The 9,880-nt window shown below is 39.4% G+C and overlaps 1 pseudogene; it reads left to right on the top strand.

Annotated features, from left to right (window-relative positions):
• Window positions 1-828: 828 nt before the first annotated feature.
• On the top strand, window positions 829-2,559 carry LOC133091795 (zinc finger protein 772-like; annotated as a pseudogene).
• The last annotated feature ends 7,321 nt before the right edge of the window (window positions 2,560-9,880 follow it).

Here is a 9,880-nt window from a genome sequence, read left to right as displayed (position 1 = left end):
CATTTCCAGGTCATTAGGGTTTCAAGTCCGTGTTATACTGAACCTTATTCTATTAACACATTGGGAATGCAATCTGAGAGATGATGGGCCTTATAGCTCACTCTGTAGCAAAGTGTCATTGAGACCATGTGCTATACTTTCATCAACTACTTGTTTACGTGTAAAATTCCTTGATTACATACAGAGTGTACATATATGAGTTTTTTTTCCATTTTGTCCGTTTAAATAGGACTTACATTAAAAATCAGCAAGGTGGGCAGGTTTTCCAGCGTGGACGGTGGGCGACATTTTGTAAACTCTGGTCTGTTTACTGGTGGTGAGCTTCGCAACCCTGGGCCGGCGTGAGGTCAGGGAGCCAGGAGGGCGCTGTGCTGGCTGCTCTGAGGGGGGTCTGAGGCTCGGTGTGGGCGCCATCCGGCCTGACTCTGTCTCGGGGCTGGGGCAGGGGCCGCCGGGCCTGGGCCCCTGCTTCGCCCACAGACTGCGCTGGGAGGGCCGCGCTGATGGGTCCGATTCAGGTTCCACATTCAGCAGGAACCACTTATGAACCCTGCACTGGGCTGTATGACCTTTGAGGACGTGGCTGTGTACTTTTTCCCAGGAGGAATGGAGGCTTCTTGATGAGGCCCAGAGACTCCTGTACCGTGATGTGATCCTGGAGACCTTTGCCACTTGTTGTGTCATTGGCTAGACAGTGACCACATCTCTATTACTGCTTCCTTGTCGGCTGTGCTGTGGTTGCCAAGGCTGAGACTTCCATCTTTTAAGTCCTATGTTGTTTTCCAACTGGAGCTGGGAGGTGAACCCTGGGTATGTGACAGAGTAGACATGACTCCAGGCACAGCTAGAGAGACCCAAATTGGGACCTGCCTTGGTGATTGGCATCAGGAGGAAGAAGTGATATCATGGCTGGGTTCAGATCATATCAGGAACACGTCCTGTGCCCCACAATGTTTTAGGGCCAATTACAGTGACTGTGTACCTCATTTCTATCTTTCCTACCCATTCTTGATACTTTGCTCCTTCTGTCATTTCAACTTTGAATTCGAACCCAGGATTATCCTTCACCTGTCTGTCTTCCACTCTTCAGTGGTCTTCTCCGTCCTCACTCTGATGTGCTCTCCAATATTGGCCTACATTAACGTGTCATGAATTCCCCACCTATCCTTAAAATAGTCCTTGAACACAGCTACTCAGTGACAGTCAGATTTTCCTGAGCCTGGACACACCTTTCCACACAGCACACGTGTCATCAGCAGCCAAGGCCCTGGTGAAAACCGTTCCCAGAGGAGTGAGTTGTGGACCCCAGCTCCTCTGTGTGTTCCACCCCATCCTGTGTCTTTCACCTGGGTGTTGGCATAGAGCAGAGGATGAGGAGACACTTTCTGAGCAGAAAGTTTCTGTAGAAGTGCCACCAATAAATACTTCAAAGACAGACCTGTCCACCCTGAAGTCCTATCCCTGGCAGAGGTTCTGCCTGTACTTAGAAGGTGGTTTGCATCTAGCTGAGGACCTTGGCACAAACCCTGGTCAGAAACTGTGTGGGGCAGGTGTGAACTTTCACCAGCACAGTGGAGAGAAACTCTTTAGAAGAGACGTGGGTAAGACCTTTATGAAGAGCCACACAGTCTGTGCATGCAAGAAGTCTTTCACATGCCAGGAGCCTGGGAAGGATTTCCCTGGTACTTCTGGCCTTCTCCAGCACCAGGTCACTCCACAAAAGGACACCGAGTGTATGGAGGCTTCTCACAATGGACAAAGGCAGTATAAGTGCCACGAATGTGGGAAAGCCTTCTGCCAGAAGTCCAGGCTTGCTCAGCACCACAGAGTCCACACTGGAGAGAGGCCTTATGAATGCGGAGAATGCGGGAGAGCCTTCAGCTGTAAACACATGCTTGTTCAGCACCAGAGAATCCACACTGGAGAGAGGCCCTATGAGTGCAGTGAATGTGGGAAAGTCTTTAGGTACATCTCCTGTCTCATTAAACATAGAAGAATTCACACTGGGGAAAGGCCTTATGAGTGTAGTGAATGTGGAAAGTTCTTTAGGCGAAGCTCCCACCTTAAAGTCCATCAGAGAATTCACATTATAGCAAAGACTTATGAATGCAGTGAATGTGGGAACCATTTTAGCCAAAACTCTAGTCTTGTTTCACATCAGTGAGTTCACACTGGAGCAAAGGCTTGTAAGTGCAGTGAATGTGGGAAACGTTTTAGCCAAAGCTCTACTCTTATTAAGCACCAGAGTTCACAATGGAGAAAAACCACGTGTGCACTAAATGTGGAGAATTCTTTAGCCAAAGCACCCAGCTTACTCAACGCCACAAAGTTCACATCACAGAAAGGCCTCAGCAGTGCAGCCAATGTGGAAATGTTTTCTGTCAAAGGTCTGCTCTGACTGAGCACCAGAAACCTAACAGTCCAGACAGACACTATGAGCGCAGTGAATGTAAGAAAGCTTTCAGCTGAAGGTCTAACCTCATTCATCACCAGAAAGTTCATACTGGAGAAAGGCCTTCAAATGAGATGAGGAGAGCAGTGAATGAGCTGTCTCCTTAGTTAATACATCATACTGAATAGGCTCTGTGAGGGAGTCATGAACTGGAAGTTGAATGCCATACATATGAACAGCCCTAGTGTGCAGATTGCCTATGAGTACCAGGTTCGTAGGAAGCTTTTAAGGAGCTATGCTGTACTTTCTGACTTAATGTCACTGTGAGTTTCTTATCTCTCCCAAGTGGCTAATCCCCATACTTAGCACCAGTCACCTCAGTGTGATCAGGGTAGGTAGACCTTTGTGCTCTCTTATCCCCTTAGAAATGCATGAATAGCCTGAGCACTTGGGTGTTGTCATTCTTTTTGGTCCTGTCAGGACCAAAGCAGCTTTGACCATGGGAATCCAGTCTGGGTTCTGCTGGTGGCTCACAGAGCTTCAACTTCTTTGATGGCATTGTCTCATATCATGCTCAGGATCGGTTTTTCTAGGTCCAAGTCACTCTGTTTGGGAACTATCTGCCTCAGTTTGCTCTGCTCTATACCACAATAAAGACTATTATTTAAGCCACCTTTCATCTTGGGGTTTGTTCACTGTCAGACTGGTGTTGAGAACCAAACTGGACTGTCAGGATGATGAGCAACAGGTTTTGTGAGTGCTCCAAACTTCGTATACCTCAGTGAGGATAGCATCATGGAAGAGAATAGTTTTCACTCCAGTTTCGGTTCAATTTGTTGTCCAAGGCCTCTTAGGGTAGACTGCAGGGCTCTGTGGGACTAATGTTGAGTCCTGAATGTCAGGATTTTTGGTGGGTCCTGAGGTCACCCTGAGATGAGGACAGTTGTGAGAACCACCAGTGACTTTTGGAGCAGCATGAATGGTTCTCTTTTTCACATGGGATGTCACATCATGCCCCCAGTACTGTTCAAGAGAAGAAATTCTCTAGGTCCAGCTGGAAAAGAGCCATGTGCCATAATGTGCACAAAGTGGTAGGCTGGTGTTCCTGTTCCTCACAAATACTTGGTTGGTATGGTCAGTATTTTGAATATCAGGTGGGAACGATATTTCGTACAGAAACACTCATGGAATTAATAGGGAGTGAGAGACAAACAAACAAGAAGGGATGAGCCTTTTCTAAAGTTTCATCCACAAATGTTCCAGTGACTGTGACTGTTCAGGATAAGGTTTTTGAAGAAATTCTCAGGAGTTCCAGAGCTGTTTCTCTCCTCCTGAGCCCCCAGTCAGTGTCAGACTGAATAATATAAAGGTTTTAGGAATCACATAGCACAGTGAAAACAATGGGGAATGAGAGTGGAAATCGTGTAGTTCAGGCATGTGAATTTTAGGACCCAGGCAGAGTTCCTGGATAACTTAAGTGGAAACACCTTTCACTGCTCACCAGTCTTCACTGCTACTGCTACAGATTCCCTCCCATGGGCAAGGAGAGGTGATGGGGTTAATGTGTGGTTGCCAGAGTTCTATTGAAAAGGAGATTTAGCAAAGAGATTAAGATTTTTATGTGAAGCCAATTTCTATTGAAATTTAATTAGCTGTATAGTTGGTATGCACTGAACAGAACATACCTAAAATGCACAGCTTGTTAAGTTTTAATACTTGTAAAGCCACGGAACCATCATCATAACAAACATCCATCACTGCCATATCTACCTTCTGACATCTCTCCCAGGACTTTCAGGCAACTACTACTTACTGACTTTTCTCCCATTTAATTAGTTAGTGTTTTCTAGACTTTTATATCATTGGAGCCTTAATGTTTACTTCTGTGCTTGTCTTCTTTTATTTCCATGCATAGTTACTTTGAGAATCATCTAAGTTGCCGATGTGAATAATTCACTTTTTTCCTGATAAATATACTGTTTGGATATACCATTATTTCACTGGTATTCATCTGTTAAAGGATGGCGTTTTGTGGTTTCCAGTTTGCCTCTCACAGATAAGCCTACTATGAACATGTACATAAAATCCTTTATATGAACATATGGTTTCGTATTCTAAAATGAATGACTGTACCCAAATGCATTCCCATCGACAGTATGGGAGCATTCCAGTTCCCCTGTGTGCCTCACAAATACTTGGTTGGTATGGTCAGTATTTTGAATATTTCCTGTTTTAAAAGCGTGGAGACGTATCTCACTGTGGTGTGATTGCATTTCCCTAACAATTCGTGATGTTGAACATTTTTGTGTTCATTTGCCAAGTGTATGTCTTCTTTGACAAAATGTCTGTTTTCTTATTAGTAACTGAGAAGTTAATAAATGTGTTGGAACTTGAAAAAAAAAATCAGCTAGACATTTTTTCACATTTCAAATATATGAAACATTAGGTATTTTGAGAGCCAATTTTAACTCCAGATTTTTTCCTAATAAATAAAATGTTTGTAAAACATTGCTTTTGCTTAGGGCATGGCTTATGCTGCAAGTAAGACAAAGTATTCATTCATTCTCTAATATATATTTATTGTCTGCCTACAGGTGCTAAGCATATAACCATGAAAGACAAGGCCCATGCATTTAGGAGTTTATGATTAGCTGTATGTAAACTAGCTATACCTAAGGTGTTATTCCCCCTTAGATGTTATTTTAGTGCAGCAAGGTTGGTTCTACTAAGTTTACCCATTTGGCCCTAGTTTTGCAAATTAGGCAACCCTCATAAGTTGCATCTGTGACCATCCCATCACTGGGTCTTGGAGTCACATTTCATGCACTCATACAGATGCTTCTTTACAAGATATTAATTGCTTTAAATGGAGTAAGAGTGTAAAAGAAAAACTTACATTTGCCTAGTATGTCAGAAGAGACTTCATGGGAGTTGAATTTGAGGTAGATGAGTTTATCAGAAAGCAATGTTGCTGGAATATGATGCTGAAATGAGAGAGGAGTAGAAATTTGTAGTTAGATTTTCAGTGAGTATATAATTTATTCTTTAGCATGGATGAATGGGAACCACTGAATAATTTTGAGCAAGTAGGCGACATAGTTTGATTTACATATGTGAAAGAACATTTTCATGGCATATGTGAAGAATTAATTAGAAAGCAACAAAGATATTCTAATAGTCAAGCATTCCTGTAATGCTTTATGTGTAGACTTCTCTATGCTTATTTCTGCATATCACAGTACTAGAAGAGAACATGGAGGATGTACTGATAACTTGATACAAAAATGGTAGCATATTAAAACAAGGCAAACTATTTAAATTAGAATGTAATTGGCTTATACCTGTCTATAGATTTCCTTCTAATATGCCAAGCATTCTTTTAGAAATAACAATTCTATAAGCTACCTACCTTTCTCTCCATTTTATGGATAAAGAAACTGAGACTGAAAAAGTTAAGTCATGTAATAAATAACAAAGCTGGGATTTGAAGCTAGCTTTATCAGATATGACTAACATCAAATTCCTTATGCTTCTCACAGCTCACCTGATTCAGGTCTGCACTACACCCTGCTGCCGGCCAAATACCACCACACTCATGAAGTTTCTTATCTAGAGATGAAAGCTTCTAGATCAGGTTCCTAATGGCTTAGCTGACAGATCTGATGGGTTGATGGACTTAATAAAAAGGAGAAATGGTAAAAATATAATTACCAACCATTGTTCAGGCATTCATTGATGGTGGTGCATGATTTATTTTCTTTTTGAGGTAAGAACAATTAAACCCACAGAGACTATAGAAACAAGGTCTGTAAATATGGCTATGCTTGGTTAAATGGATTTTGTTAAAAAAAAACATCAAAAACAACAAGCAGGCTGAGAACCCAGAGAAGAAACAATTACATACACATACACAGAAAAGTCTGATTTCATGTTGAAGTTTGGTAAATGCTTTGAAATTGAGTGCTTTTCACTTGCTTCAAATCACTACCCTAGAGGTCAAGTACTGACTATTGGAAATATAGTGAAACATCATCATGTACCTGTATTGTTTGGTACAGTGTGTTTTTGTTTTGAGAATGAGGCAACCTGTTGGGAAACTTTCTTTTAAAAATTAGGCATTGTAAACTCTTCACTTGTATCTTTTCTTATTCCTGTCAGCAGCATGATTTTATCAGTTAGGAAAATGATAAGTGGACTTCTATTGAGTTCAACAAGAATTCACACTGAGTTACTGGATGTTAGCAGTGTTTTAAAAATTATTTTGAGGAGTATTATAACACCTGTTACCCCCCAAAAAAATATAAATTATTTTTATTTTGCACAAGAAAGGTATACAGATAAAAGAGATGCTTTTCTCTCATATGATAACTTGTAGAACTCTGTTTCATGACATATAGACAGGTGACATTTGGGTGCCACAGAAATATTTATCTAGAATATATTAGGGATTAATGATCTTGTACTCTTACAAAGGAAAAATTTCCCTAGGAAACAGAGGGATGAGATTCATGCTCAGGATACAAATAAACGTTTCTTTAGCATTCACAGAATAATCATGCAAACAACAAATATGTATGGAGTATCTATTATAGGCAATATACTAACAGTGTTTTATGTTAGATAGTAAATAGATTTTTTTAAGTGAATAAATTAATTTCTCTCAGGAACTCACCTTGCAATTCAAACATGAAAGATGTGTGTCACTCATCGTCACTCACCCTTTCTGACCCTAGGCAATCTTGACTTATCAAAGACACTCTACCTGAGCCCTGACTAAGCCACTTAAACTACCGCAACACTTTAATTCTTCTTGGCCTCAAATGAATCTATGAGTTGGATGACAAGTTGAAATCTATTAGCCAATCCTGGTGAATATGTTGAAGATAAGCAGAAAAGAATAGGAGACCTATATTTGAGGGATATCTATTCTGCAAAACACACAGAGGTTTAGTTTGGATAAAGTTAAAGGAATATATTCTAGATGCAGTTGGGACACAAGTAAACAGAGGCAGGAGAAAACTGGCTTAATTCAATATCATCATTTAGCTAGTCAACAATCAAAGCAAAATAGAAACTGGTAAGCTTCCCCTCAAGTTCAAATAAAAACACCATGTCTAATACTTAACTTAGTTTCCTAAATAGTGCTCCACGGAACATTAGCACTGTGGAATCCTCCATGAGAAGAGCTATTAATCAATTAAGCTAAGGGAACCAACCATGCATATTACTTACTTATACATTCAGCTAATAATTACTGAGCGCTTATTTGGTTCCCAAGTACCTTTTCAGGTACTGAAGATCTAACAGTAAAAAACTTAAAATCCCTAATTGGGGTATGTTGCAAATAAATTATATATATTATATATATATATATATAAAATATACATATATAATTCAGATGATGATTAATGCTATTTTAAAAAAGCAGATGAGATTGATGAGTGAAATTTTTATTTTAATAAAAGATATTTAAGAAAGATCTTTTTCAGAAGATGACCTATGAGTATAGAATTGAAAGAAATTTGAAAGCACAATGCAGACATCTAGGGAGAGGGTGTATTGGACAGAGGGTAGACCAGTTGTAAGGCTCTGAGTTGAGAGAGTAGTTGGTGTATTCAAGGCACCATAAGGATGCCATAGAAAGCATGATGAGATTAACAAGGCTGGGTCAACTAGGAGACAAGTCATTTTAGAAACTTTGGACTTCTGCTATTCAATTTGGGAAGACCATGAGGGTTTTGAGCAGAGAACAGGCGAGATCTGATGTATGTTTTAAATGGGACAATAGAAGCCATGTGGAGAATACACTAGAAGCAAAAAGCATAAGAGGCAGGGAACTGGTTTATTTTAATATTTAATTTTAATATTATTGGCAAGAAATTACGGTGGTTTAAATCAAGGTGTTCAGAATGAATGAGGTAAAGAGTGTTCAGATTCTGGATCTATCTTGATGAAGGAGTCATTAGATTTGGTAGTACAGTATTTGTGGGGTTCAAAAGGAACAGAAGAGTCAAGGATAACTCCAAGTTCACTGGCCTGGACAAGCAGAAGAATTCATTGTATGATGGTAAAAAGCACTCTGCAGTCAAAGTGCCCACTAACCTTAGAGCTTTCTCTTACTAACTGGAATACTGGACAAGCCACTTGAGTTCTCCATACCTCCGTCTCCCCACTGGTAAAATGAGCATGGTAATAGTAACTACCTCACAGGGTTATTATAAGTGTTAGATGAGTTAATAGTTAATAAATCACTTAGAATAGTGTCTGGAACATAGTATGCCCCATCTAAGTGTTTGTTGAAATATAACTGAGAGGAGGACACTGGGGTGAGAAGCAGTTCTGAGATGAAGAAAGTCGAGAATTTAGTCTAGTTTAAAATAGCTATTAGATATGTAAGGGAAGAAGATGTGTAAGTAGATGGATATATTAATCTAAGGCTTCCAGATAGTTATTTGATAGTTATCAGTGTATAGATGCCTGGACAGGAGCCTGGACAAGATCCCTTAAGGAGAGAGAGCAGATAGGTAAGATGATAGAGGAATGAGTTCCAAATCATCCCAACTTTGAAGAACACAGATTTTAGGGCTTGGAAGAAAGGAAAAACCAGGGTGGCAGGAGGAGAAACGAAATAGGTTTTGGAAGCTATGCAAAGAAAATATTTCTAGAAAAATAAAGTACATTTACATTAAAAAAGACATTTTATAAAATACAATACCCATTCATATTAAAAATTCTTAAATATAGGAATTGATGGTCACTACCTTAGTATAATGAACTGTATAACAAAATGTATATACATCAATTTAAGAACTAGAATCTTACATAAAAGGGAAACAATCGATTTTATTTTTATGTTTGCCACTTAAAATAGCATAAACAGAATTGAGAGAGTAGCACTGACATATATACACTACCATGTGTAAAACATATAGCTAGTGGGAAGCTGTGGTACAGCACAGAGAGATCAGCTTGGTGCTTTGTGACCACCTAGAGGGATAGGATGGGGAGGGTGGAAGGGAAGCTCATGAGGGAGGGGATAGAGGTATACACATAGCTGACTCACTTTGTTGTACAGCAGAAACTAACACAACATTGTAAAGCAATTATAATCCAATAAAGATATTAAAAAAATTAAAATTTTAAAAAATAGCATAAACAATGTCCAAAACTTATAAAACCATAAAACATTCCTGAAAGGCATATATTTAGACTTGAATAAATAAATAAATAACATGATATTCTTGGATAGGAAGACTGAACATCATAAAGACATTGGTTTTCTCTATGCTAATTTATAAACTTAATGCAATTCTTGTTTACCAGTTTTGTTGTTGATGCTTTATATTTTTGGAAGTAAACTGATTATAAAATTCATTTGGGAAAAAAACAAGCAAGAAGTCAAAAAAAAAACAACCCACTAGAAAAAAAATCACCGCATTGATAGGGGTATAGCCCCACTAAACACTGACACATACTATAAAACCTCTG

This window comes from Eubalaena glacialis, chromosome 5 (assembly GCF_028564815.1).
Source record: "Eubalaena glacialis isolate mEubGla1 chromosome 5, mEubGla1.1.hap2.+ XY, whole genome shotgun sequence".
In the NCBI taxonomy this organism is placed as follows: domain Eukaryota; kingdom Metazoa; phylum Chordata; class Mammalia; order Artiodactyla; family Balaenidae; genus Eubalaena; species Eubalaena glacialis.
This window is presented reverse-complemented; position numbering and strand designations above follow the sequence as displayed.